The sequence below is a fragment of the Phaethon aethereus genome (genome assembly GCF_964289735.1).
Source record: "Phaethon aethereus genome assembly, chromosome: 30".
Classification (NCBI taxonomy): Eukaryota; Metazoa; Chordata; class Aves; order Phaethontiformes; family Phaethontidae; genus Phaethon; species Phaethon aethereus.
In genome coordinates this window covers 1,204,724-1,226,954 of record NC_138606.1, presented here as the reverse complement: position 1 = coordinate 1,226,954, position 22,231 = coordinate 1,204,724, and the positions used below count along the sequence as shown (strand labels likewise).

Genomic DNA, 22,231 nt, shown 5'->3' with positions numbered 1-22,231 from the left:
CCCGTCCAACCTGACCTTGAACACTTCCAGTGAAGGGGCAAGCCACAGTGTCCCTGGGCAACCCATTCCAGTGCCTCACCACCCTCACTGTACAATGCTTCTTCCGTAAGTCCACCCTCCTTCAGTTTAAAACTGTTGCCCCAACCCAGGTGCAGGACCTCGCACTTGGCCTTGTTGAACTTCACGAGGCTGGCATGGGCTCACTCCTCCAGCCTGTCAAGGTCAACTTGAACCCTGAGTTTTGTCCTAATGACCTTAAAGTGGGTGAATTTCCAAAAATTCCTGCTTTGCCATCTAAAATCACTCACTGTCAAACTCCAACTCCTCCTTCCAGCCTCCAGCCCCCTTGGCTGTAGGTCACCGCTGTGTCTTAGCAGTCATGGTGCCATCTCAAACGCCACCAACGTGCCTCCTGGTCCTCCAAAGTCCATCTGATGTTCTTGACCTGCTCTCCTAGGAAAGTTCTGAAGATGCTAGACACTCACAAGATCTTGATCAGAAGATGTGCTCCACTGGCAAAGAAGGTGGTGGACATGGTGGCCATGAGGAACTTCAGCAGTGACTTCTTGCCTGACATTCAGCTTCCGATCCAGCTCCTCTTGGACACCTTGTGTGGGCGCATTCTGGACATCAGCAGAGCCTCGTCCCAAGTGCCTGTAAGGACAAGTGGCTGGCGGAAGACCTGCAGGGAGTGGTGGGACTGTTTAAACGTGGGCCAGAATGTATCCTTGTTCCCTACAGAGATATTCAGCAGGACTGAAGAAGTTAATTGTAGAAACCTGGGGTTAGAGCAGAATCCTGGGACCAGAAGCAGGGAAATCCCTTTAGTCTTGCCAGAAAACTTCACGGTGTGGTGTTTGTGCATGGAAGCTCCTCGGCTGTGGGAGCAGAAGCCTTCTCACGTTTGTCCTCAATGTCTTTCTGTCCTCTCTTCAGGAAGAAGATTGGAACGTGGCTTTGGAAATCATCGCCACCGGGATGGACTCTTGGTTCAAGGACTTGTGAGTGGGGGCTTCTTGAGAGGAGAGGTGCTGCAGCACCTCCGTAAAGGGTCTGGGAAGGGAGGGATGGATGGATGGATGGCACCCTGGTTGAGCAGAAAGAGGGTGACTGCTGTGGTTTGCCCATTATATTTTTGATGTCTTTAACCTCACCGTGGCTGGAGAGCGTGGAGTCCTACAAGGGTCATGTCCTATGAACCTGCCTGTGCCTCCCAGCTGCAGACGGTGGCTGTGGTCTGGTAGCAACTGTGAAAGCAACCACAAGAAGCGTTCGGTCCTTTCCTGTGCCCGTTGGGGTCTTCAGAGCAACTGCTGAAGCCCACGAGTGAGCACGAGGTCTTGCAGTGTCTGAACCTGGTGTATGTCTTGGTGAAGTGTTTGTTGTTGGAGCTCTTGGAACCGGGGTCGTTCAGCTCCATGATGACAATGCTGCAGATACTCGGGATGTTTGTCGGCAAAGTGGATTTGCTACCAGCGAACCAGGTGAGAACAAGGCCCATGGCTCCTGTCACCAGGGCTTAAGCCTCCTGTTTGTAGCCGAGGAGAGCCCAGAACTTCTGTCTCACTCTTCTGTTCTTTAATTTCTCAAGGAATTACAGCAGTTTGCTTTAGCAGAAAGGTTTCAAGAGTTTTCATCTTTGACCACGCCGTGGCTCGAGAGTTGCTTTCACAGGACACCCACGGACAAGAAATCCTTCCTGAAGAACAGTGAGGTGGGTGACGAGACCCAGAGACCAACGTGAGCTACAACCCTTGGTGGATCCGGTGTTCCTCAAGGTCCAGCTGAGGGGTTTGGCTCTTCCTCCGGAGAGGTGCCAGCAGCTGCTTTCGGTGTGCAGGGTAGACCAAGGAGTGGTGGGGCTTGATCCACAACATGTTTGACAAGTGGCTGAAGAAGGTGAGTTGTGGAGACCTTCCAGCTGGTGGGGGATGATGCTCCTGGTCTTTTTCACACTCGGTTTTGCCTCGGTCGCCGTTTTGGGGGTGGAACTAGAGCATGCTGGTAAGGACCCAGGAAGGAGCTGCCTCTTCAGCATTTCCTTGCTATAGGTTGATGACAAATACCTCGTGGACTTCTGGGTGGAGAAGCACTACGATGAGGAGCTGGAGAGCTGCTTTACGAATCGCATCATCCAGTGGATCAGAGCCCTTGACAAAAGCGAGGTAGGAGAGCTGCCACCCCTCCTGGGGCTGCCGGAGGCCTCTGTGTCCCACTTCACCAACTCTTTTACGGATCTGTGCCGGGTTAAGAAAGCGGGGAAAGGTCTTTCTGAAACAGCTGCGAGTCCACAAAGCCCCTAAAGTGGAGAAATTTCTCATCCTTCCAGGAATCTGTGCTAAAATCCATGACGCCCATGTTCCTCAAGACGAGGAAACCGTCTGCTGGGAAAGTGCTTTCCATTCTCATGGAAAAAGTATGTTCAGAGGCAAAGAGGCTGGGAAGCATCAACATGTTCGATGAGAGCACTGGACCCATTCTTGCAAACCTGCTCAACACTCCCATGATCTGTGATCTCATTTCTGCTGTCCATGAGTGTCCCCTGAGCGCTTTTCTTGGGAGAAGCTCTTGGTTTGTAAGTGTGCTAGGCGGGAAGACCAGGTAATATATACACACAGATATCACTTTCTTAGTCCATGGGCCATCACTTGAAAATGTCTGTGGAGTTCATTCAGTCCATGACTCTGGACTTCATCCATCATGGCAGTCTCTCAGGGCAGGGGAGATGGTATGTGGTGTTGGATTGTTATCTGGCACGGTCCATGTCCATGATCTAGATGTCGAAGATGTCGATCTTGAGGGAATTGTTGGGCGCAAGCTGCTGAAGCCAGTTCTGGTTCCATCACTGCTGCACGTTGCTTGGTTTCAGTGAAGCTCATTCGTCATCAGTCTGGGTGATTCTTACTGTAATACCATTGATATGGTAGATAGCAACCATAGTAGTAATGTCATTCTGTATTGTGTAACAATTAACTTAATACAATTCAAATCATTGACTATTTTCACCCCAAATCAAATCTCCTTGAGGTACACATCGGACTTCCCCATCCTTCCGCATTACCCACCAAGTGCACCCAGGTCCCTGGGCAAAGGCAATCCCACGAACGGGTTTGCCTCTGCCTGAGGCAGGAGTAACCCAGACTGTCTTCCTCAGCATATTTCTCACATGCACCACAGGGACTTTATCCCCTTCTACAGTACGTAGAAGTTTTGATTGGGCAGGGCCGGCTCTATTAGTAGATCCCCTAGTGTTGACTGACCAGGTGGCTTTGGCTAAATGTTTATCCCAATGTTTGAATGTCCCATCACCCATTGCTCTCAGTGTAGTCTTTAACAGTCCGTTGTATCATTCAATTTTTCCGGAAGCTGGTGCATGATAGGGGATGTGATACACCCACTCAATGCCGTGCACTTTGGCCCAGGTGTCTATGAGGTTGTTTCGGAAATGAGTCCCATTGTCTGACTCAATTCTTTCGGGGGTGCCATGTCGCCATAAGACTTGCTTTTCAAGGCCCAGGATAGTGTTCCGGGCGGTGGCATGGGGCACAGGGTATGTTTCCAGCCATCCGGTGGATGCTTCCACCATGGTAAGCACATAGCGCTTGCCTTGGCGAGTTTGTGGAAGAGTGATGTAGTCAATGTGCCAGGCCTCCCCATATTTATATTTCAACCATCGTCCTTCATACCAGAGGGGCTTTAACCGCTTGGCTTGTTTGATCGCAGCACACGTCTCACATTCATGGATAACCTGTGCAATAGCATCCATGGTCAAGTCCACCCCTTGATCCCGAGCCCATCTGTATGTTGCGTTTCTTCCCTGATGGCCTGAGGTGTCATGGGCCCACCGAGCTATAAATAATTCACCCTTATGTTGCCAGTCCAGATCCACCTGAGCCACTTCAATCTTAGCAGCCGGATCCACCTGATGGTTGCTTTGATGTTCTTCGGTGGCCCGACTCTTGGGTACATGAGCATCTACATGGCCTACTTTTATGACCAGATTCTCTAGTTGGGCAGCAATATCTTGCCACAATTCAGCAGCCCAGATGGGCTTGCCTCTGCATTGCCAGTTGCTCTGCTTCCATTGCTGTAGCCATCCCCATAGAGCATTTGCCACCATCCATGAGCCAGTATAGCGATAGCGTATTGGCCATTTTTCTCATTCAGCAATATCTAAAGCCAGCTGGATGGCTTTCACCTCTGCAAACTGACTTGATTCACCTTGTCCTTCAGCAGCTTCTGCGACTCGTCGTATAGGGCTCCATACAGCAGCTTTCCACCTTCGATGTTTGCCTACAAGACGACAGGACCCATCAGTAAACAGGGCATATTGCCTTTCGTTCTCTGGCAGTTCATTATATGGTGGAGCCTCTTCAGCACGCGCCACCTCCTCTTCCGGTGATATTCCAAAATCTTTGCCTTCTGGCCAGTCCATGATCACTTCCAAGATTCCCGGGCGATTAAGGTTTCCTATTCGAGCCCGCTGTATAATAAGCGCGACCCACTTACTCCACGTAGCATCAGTTGCATGATGCGTAGAGGGGACCCTCCCTTTGAACATCCAGCCCAGCACCGGCAGTCGGGGTGCCAGGAGGAGCTGTGCTTCAGTACCAACCACTTCTGAGGCAGCTCGAACTCCTTCATGTGCTGCCAATATCTCCTTTTCAGTTGGAGTGTAGCGGGACTCAGATCCCCTATATCCTCGACTCCAAAACCCTAGAGGTTGACCCCGAGTCTCTCCTGGTGCCTTCTGCCAGAGAACTATCAGGCATAAGTATCAGAGAACTAAGTGAACTATCAGGCCCTGCACTGAGTTTTGGAGGAAAAAGGGAGGGGTTTTTATCACGATTTTGCTGTAAGTTGAACCTCACACACGTTTTCAAAGCCAATTTGCAGCTGAGCTGTGCTTTACAGTTACTGAAGGTGTGAAATGCACCCCAGATTCACTACTGGTTGATCAACCAACTGCGGTTCTTCACCATACCTTGAGTATTGGCTGAGTTCAGGTCCCTCCATCTCCAAAAAGATTTAGTGGAACAGGAGAAAGCGTAGGAGAAGATAACACGATCACATAACTCAAGACAGGACGCTGCCAAGACAAACCTTAACGGTTCTGGGGATTTCAATACACGTGAATGATTGCGGAAATCTTGGTATTTCTGAATTTTTTCCCAGCTTGCAGAACCATTTGTGACCATGGGGTAATTAAAAAAAAGGGGTTTTTGGTGACGTAAATTTGCAAATGTGGGAGGGATGGGGAATGATCCTCATGATGATTTGTGTCCTCTTGCTTTTAGATGTCCATTGAAATAGAAGAAAAATTTCTGGATCTTTTTCCTACCGTGGAGTGTGTATCGCTGCTGCGGGTGCTCGACTTGCTGGGAGATCCCGGCTCTGTCCCTCCTGCAGAACTGAGTGTGGAACAGTTTGACCAGGACAAGCTGAATAGCGAAGTTTTCCAATAGTCCTACCAATACCTCAGCAAATATAAACGGAAGGAAAACCTTGACCATTTTACTTTCATCCCTGGAAGGATCGAAGGGACAGAGAAAGAATGCCTGGAGGGCTTGATGGAGTTCTGTGGGAGAAGCAACCCCTCCTGGACCGAGCTCAGCAACTTCACGCACTTCTTGCTAAGAAAGCACTTCCAGCTAAGAAAGTGTGAGAGATCAGTCTTCTGCAGTCCGGTGGTTGGAGACCAGTTCCGTGGCTTCAAAACATTCGTCATCAAGTTCATGATCGCCATGTCCAAGGACTTTGCCATGCCTTCTCTCAATGTGTCTGATGAAAGCGTGCCGAGCAAAGAGTGGAAGGAGCTGGACAGTGTTTTGAGACAGTACCAGCTGAGACACAAGTGGGAGCAGGAGTCACACTCTTATATAGTCTTCCACGCTGAGGACGATTCCATGTAGTTTTTGGGTTTTCATATCAACCGGAACTTCGACGCGATTTATGCTTATTCCCAAGCTGTTCTGGAGACGGCCGTTATGAGCAGGGATTTATACACGACCTTGGCACTCCAAAATGTTCCTTTCAATACAAAATTTGAAACCTTATCCAGAACCAAGCAGTTGGAGGCCCTCTGCAGAGTCTTCGGTGTGAAATGCCAGGAAGATCCAGATGCTTTGTACCAGCTGACTCTGGACAACACCATGAAGATGTTGGCTATTCACCTGCGGTTCCAGTGTGGGATCCCTGGGATCATCATGGGTGAAACCGGCTGCGGGAAGATGAAGCTGGTGCAGTTCATGTGCAATTTACAAAGGGCAGGCAGGAAACTTCAGAATATGATGGTGGTGCATGTTCACGGTGGCACCACGTCCAAGACCATCCAGGAGAAGGTCAGGCAAGCCATGGAGCTGGCACATGCCAATGAAGAAGAGCACAACATAGACACGGTGCTGTTCTTCGATGAAGCCAACACCTCAGAGGCCATCTTTGCCATCAAGGAGGTGCTGTGTGACCACAGTGTCAACGGAAAGCGGATTTCCACTGACCGCTTAAAAGTGGTGGCCGCTTGCAACCCTTACAAAAGACACACCAAGGACGCCATCGAGAAACTGGAGAAAGCTGTCTTGGGATACCAAGTCCGGAGCGAAGACACCCCGCAGAAGCTGGGTTACATTCCTTTGCGGCAGCTGGTGTACCGGGTGCAGCTCCTCCCTCCCAGTTTATTGCCTCTGGTCTGGGATTTTGGGGAGCTGAATGAGAAGACACAAAGCCTGTACATCAGAGAGATTGTGAAGTCCACCGTGGAGGCCGAGATTGCCGAGGGAAAACTGGATGTCTTCACCAGTGTCATTTCAGCCTCCCAGAAATTCCTCTGAGATAGAGGAAGGGCGAATGTAGAGTTGTCAGCCTCCGGGATACAGACCGCTGCATGAAAATAGTGCTCTGGTTTTATGAGTTGAGAGACCTGCTTTTCCACCAGATTGATAAGAAGAGGCAGTGTGAGGAAGAGGAGCCAACCTTAAATGGTGTGCGAAGGGCTTTAGTCCTTTCGGTAGGGGTCTGCTATTATGTGTCCCTGGAGAGCTGCCAGGAGTTCCTGGAAGAGGTTGCAAAATGCTTTTTGGTCCCCGCGTGCTGGCTGCAGCAAGAGATTGAGTTGTGGCAGGAGGTTTTTCTTGATAACCTCTCCATTGGCAAGGCAACAGACTGCAACAACGCTCTAAGGGACAACATCTTCATGATGGTTGTCTGCATGGACCTCCGGGTGCCGCTCTTTCTGGTTGGGAAGCTGGGAAGCTCTAAATCCTTATCCAACACCATTGCTGTGAATGCCATGAAAGGCACGTTGTCTGGAAGCCCGTTCTTCAAAGGATGCAAAGAGGTCCAGCTGCTCTCCTTCCAGTGCAGTCCCCACTCAAAACCAGAAGGCATCATCTCCACTTTCCGACAATGCGCTCAGTTTCAGAAGAGGAAGAACCTGAAATGAATTTGCGTCCGTGGTCCTGCTGGATGAGATCGGCCTTGCAGAAGACTCACCCGATATGCCACTGAAGACGCTGCATCCTCTTCTGGAAGATGGATGTGTTGATGACGAGAATCCAGAGTCTTAGAAGGTTGGCTTTGTGGGCATCACCAACCGGGCCTTGGACCCTGCCAAAATGAACAGGGGCCTCCTTGTCGTTCGGACTGAACCTAGCGAGGAAGTGCTGGTGAAGACCGCCAAAGGCATCTGCGCTGACCAACCTCACCTTGAAAGAATCGAGCATTTGTTCCCCATTCTGGCAAACTTCTACTGCAATGTGCTGAAAACACAGAAAACAGAGTTCTTTGGGCTTCATGATTTCTACAGCTTAATCAAAATGATTGTGTCCTACACGCAGGACATGAAGCACGGTTCTCAAGAGGAGCTCCTCGTAAAAGCCATTCAGAGAAACGTTGGAGGCTCCAGTGATATCTGTCCTCTGGAAAGCTGCCGTAACTGCACCAGTGAGGTGCATCTTACCTATGGAATGGAAACCAGCTGCATCTGTCTGCTGGAGGAAAACATGGACAAGCAGCAAGCGGCATTCATGTCTCGTTACCTGCTGCTGTTGACGACCAACAACGCTGCCTTTCAGATCATCCAGATGATGCGGCTTATCGACATCAGCAACTGTGATATTGTATTTGGCTGCAGTTTCCCACAGGACCAGGATTATTCCCAGGTTTGCCGCTCTGTGAACAGGGAGAAAATTTGCATGGAAATAGGCAGGCCCGTTGTCCCACAAGTCCTCCAGCTGTCCACTCCATCCTGGTCCTTCCGCATTGTCACAAACATGGTAAAAAAAAAGTGGCGGATGTTTCACCGTGATGAAATTGCAGAGTTCTGGTGGCATTTTTCCTTGCATGCTTGACGGTGCCAAAATGCTTTCTGGAGTGGGGCGGAGACAACACCCAGAAATGGGCTGGCTGTTGCAGTTTGGCCCAAGGTGCACTGAAACAAGCAGCGTAGACAGGACCATGCCGTCCCTTTCTCCCTGTAATGCTATCTCAGAAGTTCTTGTGTCTTTAAGTGATGACCACACGCTACCTGGGATGGGTCACAGAAATACCAGTGGGAAGGGAGGTCTGTGGTCCAACCTAAATGGCATTCTTTGGTGGGGGGTGTTTTACGGACATCACTGGACCTGCACCAACATTGTCTACATGTTGATTGACCACCTGCTGCACAATGAGACACAAATAGAGGAGAAACTCCTGAGGCTTGTGGTGAAGCAGTTCATCTTCCTCTGGAATTTAGGTGTTTCTTGGGGCAGCTCGTGGCCGTGAAGCTGGGGTGGGCTCTTCTGTTCCAGGAGACCTCTGGTCCCAGCTGTAGGGAGAGCTTAGGAATGGGAAAAGGCTGGAAACACCAGCCAGGAGACAAACACTGCTTGGATTCAGAATCCCAAATGAGGAATTGGAATCAACAAGGCTTCCTTGAGAATTTAAAGGATTGATCCAGGTCGCTTACCCTCAGAGGTCCATGCAGAAACACCCCTGGATCTGCTTAATTCTGCTGTCTAACCCTGTGTCCCTGCAGCACTGACATCCCGTAATGTTTGTCCTCCACACACCAGAGAGATGTTGCTGCTGAACTCGCACCATGTGTTCGTCTTTTGCGGCGCCTCTATGCCACCCCAGGATCTGAGCCTGAGAAGACTTTTGATTTGGTGACAAAAGTGCTCAAGAAATGCAATGAGAATGCTGCTGTTGTGTATCTGGTGTAAGTCTGAGAGGAAAAGAGTTGACTTCGGGGTCCTTCTCCATCAATGCAATGTTTGTAAAGGGTGGGGGAAATACATCAGCACTAAGGGCAAACCTCTTTGGGCCAAAGGGAGGCCACACTAATGAAGCCAAGGGGTAAGAGCCTGTCTTGGAAGTGAGGAATCATCTCTGGAGGAAGTTCTCTTAGGTGTGGTGGCAAAGGAACCAGCTCCTCTGAGCACTCAAGTTCTCCATCCCCTTCCCCCAGCCATCCTCACCACGGACCGTTGCCTCTCCGAGATGGGATGGTCCTCAGACAGCTTGGAAGCTGCTGGTTCTTGAAACGGTGCTGGGTCACCCTGGTTCTCAGCAGTGAGGCGAGGCAGAATCCAGCTTCATCCCCACCCCAGGGTGTACGTCGGTTGCAGGTTGGCTCCTGCCTCTCCTCAAATCTGGCAGCAGCGCTAAGCTGCCTCTTCTTTTGGTGGTGTCCCTCAGGAAGGGTGTGTAGGAATGCAAGAGCTGCCTGCGGGAGATCACTGACCCGGCAGAGCTGCCCTGCAGTCGCATCTTCTGCACTCGCTGCATCCTGGAGTGGGCGAACAAGCAGTGAAAGGTCTGCAAGGAGGAATTCCCGGTAGATTACACACCCATGGCTTCGGAGGCCACGAAGTAGCCCGGTGTTGGCAAAACCTTGTCTCCAGTGTCTTCTGCTTTATGTCAAACATTGGGGTAGAAGACGCTGGTGCCTCCAGTAACGGCCATCTCTTCTCCCTGATTTGGGTCCTGTGCTCTGCAGAGAGAGGGACGTTGTTTCTTTCCTTGGTTGGAGGTTGACCCCGAGTCTGGGTTTTCTTCTTCCCACCAGGGAAGCTGTGGCCTGTCACAACAAGTTCAGGAGGAAATGCAATTCCTTCTTCGTTGAGTTCATCACCATGTACTTTTTGGGAGACATAGAGCCACCGTCTGCTGAAATCATTCAGCGACTCATACAGTTTGTGGCTTGCAAACCCAACCCCGAGCATCAGGCAGGGAAAAGGGGTAAAAGAGCTTGATTCCACTGTACCTGGGTCTGACGTCATGCTTTTGGAAGTCAAATAACGGATGTCATCCTTCCTTCCTAGTGTACAAGCCAAAAAGTGAGTTTTCGCCCTTCGAAGAGAGCGTGGACACCAGTCCTACCATCCAGTCCTCCCTTCTGAAGCTGCTGCTGCAATGTGGTTCAGCTCTGAGGTTGCTCCCAAATCTCATTGCTGAACCTCTTGGCTACGTGGATGCTGAGGCTCTGTGTCCTTTTCTGCCCTAGGTTCAACAATGTCAAGGTTCACTTGGAAGAATACCTGTCCCAGATGGAGGAAAAGATAACATCCAACCAAAACAACATGGATCATTTCTACTTCATGGTGGTGCACTGTCTGGAGGTGAGTGCCCTTTGGGATGCACTGGGAATCCCAACGAACACCCTAACTTGGAGCCACCACTCCAGCTAAAACCTATTAATCACATTAATTACCTCCCCCCATCTTTTTACGGAGGAGCTCACCTGAAAGATGAGGAGAAGGCACAAGGAAGGAGGAGGAGCTGCTCGGTTATAACCCACCTTCGGACTCTTAAAAGTTGTCTCTGTCTCTCGAGCAGGATTTTATGTATCCCTCTTCTGAAGAAGACGTCAGCCCACTTGCTGAAAACTGCCTCTCCAGCGCAGACCTGTCTGCCTGCTGCTCGCCTGACGTCTCAAGAATTAACACCCTCCAATTCATCGCCCAGCTCCGGCTCTCCATCAGCCACATCACTGCCGTGCTCGGCCGGTGGATACTTTCCGGTGAGTCCTTTTGCTTAGTGGAGCATGAGAACTGCGCCTACCCCTAAGCAGGTCTACAACAGGCCAAAAAAAGGCTAGCCTTGGAATTTTTTGCTGGAATGTTACTGTTTTTATGAAAATGGAAGTTGTTTTGGACAAACTTTCCAGGTCTTCAGTCCCCAGACTCACTGTGTTCTCCAAGTATTTCCCTACGTATTAAGGGACCCTTGGCTTGAAGCCGTGTTTCAACCTGCGGGGAGAAGATCCTACTGCAACCTAAACGGCTGTAAGGGCTGCACTGGTGAAGGACACGTCTGACATGCCACCACTGGGGACTGGGCATAACGAGAAATCTCCTTTCCAGCTGCAGATCCCAACACGCCTGCTGCTGAGGCAAATGAGAAAGAGCAAGATCTGGTGAACGCAATGAAGAAGCTGGTTGTAAAAGCTCCCACTCCGTGGCCTCAGGTGTTCCTCATCAGAAGTCTCTGTGACTTCTACGGGCTCACCTCTATGTGGAAGATCCTCCAGGTGGAGAAGTGGATTTTACCCCAAGGCGTAGAAATTTCGCAGGTGGGTTGTTCCTTGTGCTGAAGCAGAGCTGAGAGGGGTGGGATTCGCCAAGCTCAAGCCCAATACAATTGATTCATGGGGCTCCCTTCCACTTGAGGAGAGTGACAGGCCCTTGTAGGTGCAGTCAACCTCCTCTTTCTGCCCTTCCACGTGCTGCTTAGGATAACAACGTGCATCTGTGTTTTTCAGGATAGAAGCGCCTGGTCAAATACAACACTGATGTTTTCAGTGCTGGATACAGCACAAAACCAGCTAAAAAGCAAAGATTCCACAGAAAACCAGAGCTTGACAGTGAGTATCCGTCACGTCTGTAACAGGAGGTCTCCATTGTTGTTGGTCTGGAACCGTTGGTTGGTCCGGACCCTCCTGGCAACAGGCCGGTTTCCATCGGCGCTGATGGAGAGCTGTGGCAGCTCCCTGCTGCCAGGGGACACAAACGGGACGTTGCATGGACGCTGAACCTCAGCGGTGAAGCCAGGAGACCCCTCTCGGGGAGGTGCCATGCTGGTTGCTTTCGCTTGTGTTTGTTTTGTTTGACTTTTGTAGTCTGCCATGAGGCAAATGGAGAACATCCTCCGGTTGCCATCCATCCCAGATGAGCTGCTGGAAGACAAACTGAAGAAAATCATGGATGCTTTGGGTGACGGTGAAGACTCAGGCCTGCTGGAGGTGGTCTTCCACACTGCGCTCCCTCTGGCCTTGTTCCCAAGCCGCATCACTCACCTCCTCAATAACATCTGCTTCAAGCCTGACATGGTGAAGGTGAGGCACAAGGCCAAGGTGCACAGCTCTCTCCACCCCACTGTCCAGGCACAGCGTGTCCTGGCAGACAGGCTGTGTTTTGGTCAGCTTGTTGCTTTGTAGATCGTTGTTCCTCTTCCTTCTTGTTCCTTGGGCTGAGGAGTAGCTACAACCGTCCATCATGGGCTACTTCAAATATGGATGAGATGTATGGTCTACGGGAGATGCCCATCTCTACTGACTCAAGGGGAGCTGGGGGCCTGGCAGAGCTTCTTGGGCAGAGATTAGGTGGTGTGAAGCCCAGCCTGAGCATCCTTCTTCTGCCAAAGGTCTTCCACCACAGATGATAGTGGAGACGTTCCTTCCTGAACTGGGCTTCCCCTTGGGTCTGTCCATGCATGAGTTGTTCCTGTTATTTGAGGACTGCAGGAAGTATCCTGGACATAGTGCTGCTTTTCTTGGAAGTGAAGTCAACAGCCACCTCTGGATCCTCTCCCTTCCCATCAAGGCCTTGTTTGGCCCATGGTGTATTCAGTTCCAGAATCAAAAGTCATAAATGGTTGGGGCACTTGGGGACTTTGCTCATGTCTGGTCACTCCAGGCCCACGTCTCCCTGTCTGATGTATCTTGCTCCCTTGCTCGGTCCCTATTCCCTCACTAGAAGTTTCTCTCTGATGACAGTGGCCATGCAGGAGGACCCTTCCTCCCCACCGCTTGCTTTAGAACCAGAACTGTTCCTCAGACAGGTGGGAAGCAAGCTAGGAAGATGATTACCCCACGCCTCACTTTCTGTCGCATTTCCTTTCCAAGGGGTCCTACCTTCCCACCATGCCTGGTGACCTGCTTTTTGATGAGAAGAACTGGAAAATTGGTGCGACGGATAAAATTTGGAGTAAGTACTGGGGGAATCTCGCTGCTCCTGTGCATAGAGGGGACCCACCAGCAACTGACTGAAATTGTCCGGGGGGCCGAGGGAAGGGATTAAAGATTCCCGAAGACCATCTCTGTCCTTCTGTTGAGTCCTTCACAATCTCCACCTGAGTGGAGCAACTTTGGGTCCCTTTTTGACAAGCTCTGTGAGAGGCACGTCATGGCGCTGGATGCCAGGAGGTGGGAGCCAGGCCTATCACTCTCTTGGTGAGCTTCTGGCCATGTTGCCATCGTGGAGGTTGTTGTGGGAGATGACTAACTAACCGTATCCTCTTTCACACTTAGCTTGTGTCCTGGTTTCATCCAGGATAGAGCTGGTTTTCTTCACAGAAGCCAGTGTGACACTGTGTTTTGGATTTGGGATGAGAAACTGTTGATAATGTGCTGATGTTTTGGGTTGTTGCTGAGCCGTCAAGGACAGTCCAGCTTCTTGTGCTGGCCGGCCAGCGAGGAGGCTGGGGGTGCACGGGGAGCTGGGAGGGGACACAGCCGGGACAGCTGACCCAGACTGGCCAAAGAGATATTCCCTACCATCCGACGTCATGCCCAGTACATAAACTGGAGTTGGCCGGGGGGCAGAAATCGCTGCTCGGGGACGGGCTGTCGATCGCTGAGTGGTGAGCAATTGCTGTATTGGGCATCACTTGTTCTTGTACATTCCTTTGTTGGTATTATCATTGTTGTTTCCTTCTTTCTTTCTGTCCTATTAAACCGTGTTTATCTCAACCCACAAGGGTTTTTTTTTCTAATTCTCTCCCCCGTCCCACTGTGGGAGGGGGAGTGAGTGAGCGGCTGCGTGGTGCTTAGTTGCCGGCTGGGGCTAAACCACGACAGCTTGTCAGTGTGGCTCCTACTGGATTGTCACCAATGTAAGTGTCTCCTTCTGGCTGGTGGTCTTTGCAGCTCTGTCTTCTTGCACTTTTCATTGCGTCTCTGCCACCTCCATGGGAAAAGGCCAAGCTTGGGATGAGCTTCTCAGGTCTTCTTGCTGCTCCCAGATGTGCCCATGCCCTTTGCACCATCTTGAAACACGTCTTGGCCTCTTGACCCAACTCTTTCTACTGGGTGTCCACCATAGATGCTCCTCCTGCTGCCCTGCTTCCCTCCTAACATGGACTGCAATGTCATCTCCGTGTCAAGTGGTTCTTTAGCTGCAAGAGCAGCTGGAAGGCTCCGAAGCCAGCTGGGTTCGTGTCCCAGCAAGGCACTGGGCTAAGTGGAGCTGGGCTTTGTGTCTCCCCATGGGAGCAGTGGAATGAAGAGTGCTTCCAAGTCCTGGTTAGTCTCATCCCCAAAGTGATGCCTAGACGTGTCCTGCTGGCCATAGGAAGAACCTGGGTGGTCTGGAGATGTTTGCTCAGCAGCACGCATCTCCTGCCTCTCGTTAGCTGTTGCAATGACCCCATGGAGAAAGCCAGCTGGAGGACGTGGAAGCCTCCTGGCTGCCTTCAGCTTTCGCTAGATGCCGTCAGCGCCCGGCTGGGCTTCCAAGCTTCTCTCTCACTCTGCCCTCCCGTGTCCACATGCAGTGTGGGCTTCCCATGGAAGTGAAGAAATGCAAGTGTGGGGCCTCCATTGGGGGAACTGGCCACAAACCTGAGACAGGCTTCATGCAGAAGGAAGTGTAGGTCAATCCTCCTGGGTCCACAGCCCGAGAGGGCTTCACACGTCCACCTAACCCTCCTGCAGAGCCACGGGCATGGGGAAAATGCCATCGCTGGCCAAAGAAAAGGTTTCTGGGTCCCGTGGTCCCATCGTGGAACCTAGCAAGAGACGTAGTGGGTAATTGCTCTTTCTGAAGGCAGCACCAAGGATCAAACGGAGAAAGGGTACATCCTGGAGAGCCCTCTCTCACGGAAAAACGAGCTGGAGAGGTGCCTGCGTTGGTCTTGCGAGAGCTCTGCTCCATTCTTCCCTCCTGCTGGGGATCTACGCTGACAAACAGGTGAGCGACCACCATGCCATGAGGAGCATTCAGCCTAGCTTGGGAGGAGACCTTCTTGAGACCCTAACGGAGGAACCTGCCCTGTCTTCCAGGCAATTCTAGACCTGATGAAAGAGGAACCGGAGGATGTGGAAGAGTTCTTCTGGGGCCACCTTTGGAAAGACGTGGCATGCCTGGCAGGAACAAGGAGGATGCCGTTTTGACTGTCCATCTGTTTTTCCAGCACCTGAGCAACGACAACGCAGCAGGTAGAGAGATGCTGGGAATCTCTAGGAGATGGTGGTTGGGTTTTAACCGGGACTGCTGTCATTGGTCTGTCCTTCCTGGGACAGTCTCCATCCCGGGAAACCGGTGAGAAGACAGGGAGGACCATGAGGGCCATGAGCTCATTCAAAGCTCTCAGGCTGGACCAGCTTGAGGGCATGAGCAGATTGGGAGATAGTTTGCTCCAAGTAGGCATCCGTGTCACCCCTTCTGCTCTTGGTTCCTCTTATTTCTACATCATCTTAGTCCTCGCTGTCAAGAAACGCAACAAAGCTCTGGGCAGACCGCAAGGTCTACAGGGCAAAAGCTCATGTATTCCTCAGTGTCTTCTACAGATGAGAGCGTAGCCTTGAGCATCCTGCATGAGAAAAAGGACTGGGAAGAATGGGAAACCTCCTTCAAAGAGCTGGCTCAGCCCTTCTTCCAGGTACGCCTGTGCCCAGCTGCTGCTCACAAGTATCACGTACCCAAAGCACTGCTTCGCTGGTGGTCGTGTCCGTGTCCAGACACATCTGCTGAGCTCAGATGTGAAGAAAAGAGATTTGTCCCCCCTTTTTTTTGAACTGGGACCTCGTCCTGGTGTGGTCTCCTTCTCTTTTCCAGCAGAGGGCTGGCTTCTTGGATGCTTTTTCTATGCTGATTCAGAGCCTCCTTGGAAACCGGTTGGGTTTCTCGGAGAAAATCGCCTGTGGGTTTCTCCCTGGGCAGTTCCGTTCTTGTCCCTTTGGTGGCAAGTTCTCACCATGCCCTCTACTTCTCCAGAGCCCACATTGTTTTTCTTTGCCCTAAGACCCTGCGAATCCCCTCAGGCTACTTGGGTAACGAGGGGTGGCTCCTAAGGACCCTTGGGTTCTTGCAGGAATTGGAGCAGAGCCTGAATGCTGTCAAGGAGCAGAAGATGAATGAAAGTCCCCACGGCTCCAGCCTCCTCCTGAAAATAGCTTATGGCCAGACACCACCTTTCCAAGACCTGCCGAGGCAGGGGTTGATCAACCAGCCCTGCATGTGGACATTTGAACAGAAGGTGACCATCCAGACCCAGATGCATTTCCTGCAGCAGGACGATGGAGAAGGCACATACCCCGTTCTGCTGGAGCTGCTGTCATAGGTTGGCTGTGAGACTATCTCCTCTCCACCAAAGCACACGCAGTAGCTTCAGCCTGCTTTGTGTCTGTGGGGCACTGGGATAATTTTTTCCCCACAATGTTTCTTTGGCGCATCCAAGCAAGACAAGATCCTCCTCCAGAATACGCCGCAGTGCCAGGTCGGACCCCTGCCCCTTGAATCATGCTGAATTTTCTCTTCCAGCTTGAGAACATTCAACACGTCCGACATCTGCCCGACATTTTCAGTCTGCAGAACGCCCTGATCCACTTCTTCCAAAACAGCCATAAAGGGGAAAACTACACAGTCCGGCAATTCCTGGACCAGCCTGAACTTTCAGGTGCGATATGGAATTCCACCATGCCTGGGACGTGGGCGTTAGACACCCCCGCAGCACCCAGATGCTCCCCTGGGAAGCTGCTGCCGTAGTTTGAGTGGTGGAGCCAACGCAAGAGCAGCCCATCGAAGCTGGGCGTGCCTCTGCAGGAGCAGTTTTGGGGGAGTATTTAGGGGAGGGTGGAGGTCTGAGGCATTGAGATAGATCTGGGGCAGATCCTTTCTCCTGCTGCGTGGCAAGATTCTTGTGCTGTGAGCAAGCAAGATAGGCGAGATGGGCTTTTCAGCTCCTAAGTCATGGTGCCTGGTTGCTTGATGTCACACATGGCTTCACGCAGGCTCGAAGCCCAGCGCGAGCCAACACACAACACAGTTTGCTGTGACACTTGCAGTGATGTATCTGTTGGAGATACCCTTTGCCCTGACGTGTCTCCCGGGCGGAGGCCTTGACGGGGACGTTTTCTCCTCTCACTGTGTCCACAGAGAACCAGCGTTTGGCTTTCAGCAGAGCTGTAGAGACGATCCGGAAAGTCTGGAGCAATATTAAAATGAACCCATCCGGCTCAGGTATGTGGTCATCCCCAGGGTGACACATCCCTCCTTCCTTGGCCGTTTCTTCTGGAGGTGCTCCGAAGCTGAGCTTCTTCCTGCAACTACCCTTCCTAGCAAAAAGGCTGAGCTAGCTTGCTTTCCACCTGCAAAAACCAAATTAAAGACCCCTCCCAAAATACAAAATCTTATTAAAAAAACGCTTCCAAGACCGCAATAAAAGGGATAATTTCCTTTGGGATCCATAGAGCAGGTAGAAGATTGTTCTGCCCTTTTATAGGCATCACCGTCCTGCCAGACCTCTCACCAAATGACACCAACACCAACACTGCTCTACTTCACCTCCTCCCCACCCAGCCATCCATCAGCCACCTGGTGACCAATTCCTCATACAGCTGCAAAACAGCTGTGTTGTTGACATGGCCGCACAGGTCACGAGGGAGAGACAACGGTAGGTCTTGAGCTGCTCACCCTAGGGCTCGTCCATCTCCTCCACCCTCCGTAAAGGCTCCGTGAGAGGTTTTCAGGGCTGGCGTGGGGCTTGCAGGGGAGCTGTGGTGGCCAAGCGATGCCGTTGCAAGGTTGGTTGTGGTAGACTGCTGTTCAGCAAAGTGGGTCCTTGATGGCAGAGTGGGACGAGGCACGAGGCCCTCTAAGCACCCAGGGCAACCATTCCTCTCCCAGGTCCATCTCCGCAGAAGAGGTGAAGCCCTCCTCCGTGCTGGCTGTAACCAAGAGCGACCTGGTGACCATGGCGCTTGCCAACTTGCAGTACGTGACAGACGGAGATGGCACCAAGATGACCTACTTTGACTTCCAGATGCTGCAGTGGCAAGTGGTTCATCGCTTCATCGGTGGGAAGCCCATCATCAAGGCTCAGGTGAGCTCAGCACCAGCCAAGTTGGGTTGTCCCAGGTCAGCGGTGGGGTTAGGGGTCTGTTTCCAGCCTTTCTGGAGTCAGCAGACTCAACTGAAGGCACTGGCAGATGTTTGCTTTGCCTCTGACTCTGCTCCTTGGGTTTGAAGGACTGCCATGGCCAGAATCCACTTCTGTCGTGATGAAATGGTAGCCTGAAAGGTACTGTGAGGACCTACACTCCTGTCTTTCAGGAACAGGAAGCTGGCTTGCTTTCTTTGAGAACAAGAGAGGAGTTGGTAGCTGTTGAAAGAACTTCAAGGTGCCTCTTCCGGGGCTGTGTATGGTCCAGCGTGGGACTCTGAACCCCCCGGAGGAGGATATCTCTGGCTGGGACTCTTGGTTTCCATTCTGTGAAAATGAAGGCTGGAGCTGGTGGGAAAAGGGCACTTGAGGACACTAGAACCAGGCTGTCCTGCAGCAGCTGGGGTGCGTGTACTCTCCTAAAGGTGGAGATCCATCCACACTGGCTGTTCCCAGGACCCTTTTGGTCCTTGGGAGTGGTTCCCAAGAGGGCTTTCTCCATCACCTTGCTGGGGATGGAGGTGGGGCTGTGAGCTCCCACAGATCCTTCTTCACAGAGATGCCTTCCTCCAGCCATCAGGGACCAACCCTGATCTCCACAACCCCACAGTGGCCTCAGGACACCTTCAGCCACCTCCTGCAGAACCCTTGGGGACATCCCGTGGACTCACATCTGCCCAGCTGAGCTTCTCTGCTGGCCCCCATTAAGTGACACCAGGCATGTTCATAACCATCTGCCCCAAACCCTTTCCAGACCGCTCCATCCATTGCCCTCAACAGCATGAGGACCCTCCTGGCCACCAAGATGAAAGTCAGGGACCAGCTGCCCCAGGTAGGAAATGGGTTGCCAGTCTTCTCCATCCAACCCTGAGGTATGCCCTCGTGTCCCATGACATGATGGGGACACAGAGACCGGGCAGACGTGCGGGAAGACCCAAGGCCAACTCGAGTAGGGGGTTGGAGACCTGGCAGGACCCAGTTCTCTTTCGCCAGGGGGACGAGCAGTCTGGGAGGGTATCACGGTGTGGTGGTCCCAGCCCCCGCCAGGTCATATCCTTGCTGTTCTTGCTTCCAGGAGTGGCTCAACGTCAACCAGCAGAAGTGCATCATGGAAGAGGTCTGCTCGGTCAACGCCCTCTCCAAGGCCCTGGACACTTTGAAAGTGGCTGCTGAGTTCCTGGCTGTGACGAGTGGTGACCCAGAGCGCCCACTGCCCGAATACGTCCAGCAGGAGCTGAAGATGGATGCTGGCGCGAAGCAGTTCCAGGATGTGCCAGTGGGAAATGGTGCCCTCATGTCCTCCCCTTGATGGCCACCTTTGCCTCTCTGGGCAGGGCTTCATGTCCGCTGTGCCTCTGACCACCTTCATGTGCTCCAGGGTCCCCAGCTCTAGTGTCCATGAAGGTTTGGGTGTGCCCTGCTCACAGCAAAGAGGTCCTGGGCACCTGAATGGGTTTAAAAGCTTGGCTGGGCAGTGGTAGGTCTTTGTGCCATGTCCACCAACACCTTGGGGACACCTTGGTCATTGCCAATGGCCTGGGGCACTTCTGTGGGGGATGCCAGTGATGTGGGAGCCAAGGGTTTGTACCTGCACCCACCTGGATGCTTGAACTGGGCAGTTGAGATACAGCCATCTGGGGATGTTGGTGGCCCAGTGTGTCCTCTAGGACATGCTGGAGTTGAGCGTGGACGCGGCCTTTCCAAGGAGCTGAACGCCTGTGCCTCCCTGTTCCCCTTCTTCAGGTGGTCCCCAACATGTGGCTGAAGCACATCCTGTCGCTGTGGCAGGTCCTGGCAACTTTCAGGTCCATGCTGTTGGTACAGATGAACCAGGTGAGGGAGATGAGGTCGGGGGAGGAGATAACATCTGCCCCACCCCAGGAAGAGAAAGGAAACCTACATTGCTGCAGCCAGGCAGCACTTTTGACATCCCTGTCGCATCCCTCCCCTGGGTAAAATCAAGGTCACTGGCCCATTCTGATGATAATTCACCCCCCTGGGTGATTTCAAGAGTGGCTTATGTCCTGGAAGCTCTCTGGTGGCCCTGATATGAGGTTCAAGGACGGACATGAGAGGGTTGTGGTGCTCTTTGCAGGATCCCTTCTGCCTGGTACCCAAGCAGTTCCAAGGGCAGCTGGATGCAAGGGAGGCAAAAGCCCTGTCCTCTGTGTTGTTCAACACCAACCTCGACTTCTTCCTCATTGAGCTTCACGAGATGATCACGGTGGCACTGTCCAGATTTGAGCCCGAATATGAGTAAGTCCAGGTTGTATCCTGGGACAGCCAGAGCAGTGGCAGAAGTTGCAGCTTCCTGGGAGGGTTTAGTTGAGGAGAGACCTCTGAAGGTCTTGGGTCCATGTCCTGCCCCAGGCAGGTTATTCAAGGCCTCATCTGGTTGCATGTTGGTGGATCTCTGTCTTTGGAGATGCTCATCTTGGGGGCTGTCGCAAGGCAGCATCACCCCTGATGGGAAGAGGTTTGTCTTACGCCCAATTATCAGCTGCCTCACTGGCTCCTGATGCCATTGGTGATACCCCAGGGCAGCCTCCAGCATGAGGCATTGGCCATCGTTGAGAGCCACCATTGACCAGCAACCTTGGCCAAGACAGTGCTTATTGTTGGCAGCCAATGCTGGCCATGGCTGGAGGCTGGAGATGGTGGGGCATCCATCCCACCTCCACCCGCTTGCCCGCCCTGCTCTACCTCACCCACAGGCTGAAGTATGCCTTTAAATTCTTCCTGGAAGACAACCAGGTCCCTGTCACCTCTGTGGACACCCTCACGGATGCCCTGGACCCAGACATTCCGGTCAAGAGCATTTTCTCCCTCTGGAGGACGGCTGCCAAGACCAGCCACATCAACATGCCTGCATATGGCCAGGAGAGACCAGCCCAAGGCAGCTGTTAGCCCCTTTCTCACAATGACCCTGCTGGTGGCTTGTTCCCACGGGCACATCTACCCCTAATGTCAGCTCTGGGGGCAACACATGAGCTGCACGTGGGCTCCTGGAGCAGCTCGAGCCTCCGAACCCCCCGAATCCTGTCCCCCTGCCCCCTGCCTGAACCTGAGTGAGCAGCTCTCACCTGGACCCACCACTGCCCCCCAAGGACCCCAAGCATCCCCGTCCCTCCAAGCCTGCCAAGCCATAGCAGGAACCTGGAGAGCATCTCCGTGGACACATCCCCAAGACCGCTACCCCTGTCCTCACTTGGCCAACTCTTGCCCCCGCAGCAGCCCAAAGCGCTGGAGCCCCTCTACCAACCCTGTGTTGGCCAAGGGGTGCTTCTGCGCATCCCCGTGCCCGTCGTTGGTGGCCTTCATTCTGCCTGTCCTTCCTCTCCCTTCCTGCATCATTAAATGCTCAAGGACTCGTCTTGGTTTTGTGTTTTTCCCAAAACAGTGGTGGAGGAGACCCAGCTGGTGTCACAGGTGTGACCATCCCTTCCGGGGGGCCACCGTGGGGCTCAAGGGGCCTTTGGAGAGGCAGTGGTGGAAGAGCTGGAGGCCTGAGCTTCCCCACACTGGCCTCCATGGATGGCCAGGGGCAGGAAAGACCACAGCCACCCTGCCCAGAGCTGCCCCCTGTGCTCCCAGTATACCCCAGTGGCCCTAGGGTTTTGACCCACGTGGTGTGCTCCTTCCCTGCACCTTCCTGGGGAAGGAGGCTCTCTGTCCTCTCCATACACTGCAGGTATTCACAGACATTGATGAGACCGCCCCTCCAGTGTCTTCCCCAGGCGGGACCATCTCAGCTCCTTCACCCTTGGGGAGATGCTCCAGTCACTTCATCAGCTCTGTGGCCCTTCCCTAAGTCTAGTTTAAGGCTCTTCATGCAAGTCTGGCCACTTGGTCAGGTGAATCCCACCAGCTC

At 52.6% G+C, this 22,231-nt stretch overlaps 1 pseudogene across 1 annotated transcript; it reads left to right on the top strand.

Moving 5' to 3' along the window:
* Window positions 1-1,875: 1,875 nt before the first annotated feature.
* On the top strand, window positions 1,876-21,267 carry LOC309414628 (annotated as a pseudogene). The gene is made up of 26 exons: window positions 1,876-1,899; window positions 2,052-2,165; window positions 5,298-8,320; window positions 8,505-8,731; window positions 9,115-9,196; window positions 9,676-9,786; window positions 10,046-10,218; window positions 10,302-10,410; window positions 10,484-10,598; window positions 10,816-10,999; window positions 11,349-11,551; window positions 11,741-11,842; window positions 12,098-12,313; window positions 13,103-13,184; window positions 15,024-15,104; window positions 15,767-15,858; window positions 16,291-16,515; window positions 16,740-16,875; window positions 17,355-17,401; window positions 17,631-17,871; window positions 18,105-18,300; window positions 19,115-19,192; window positions 19,436-19,660; window positions 20,104-20,193; window positions 20,456-20,616; window positions 21,075-21,267. The product of its transcript is annotated as an uncharacterized misc_RNA (transcript).
* The last annotated feature ends 964 nt before the right edge of the window (window positions 21,268-22,231 follow it).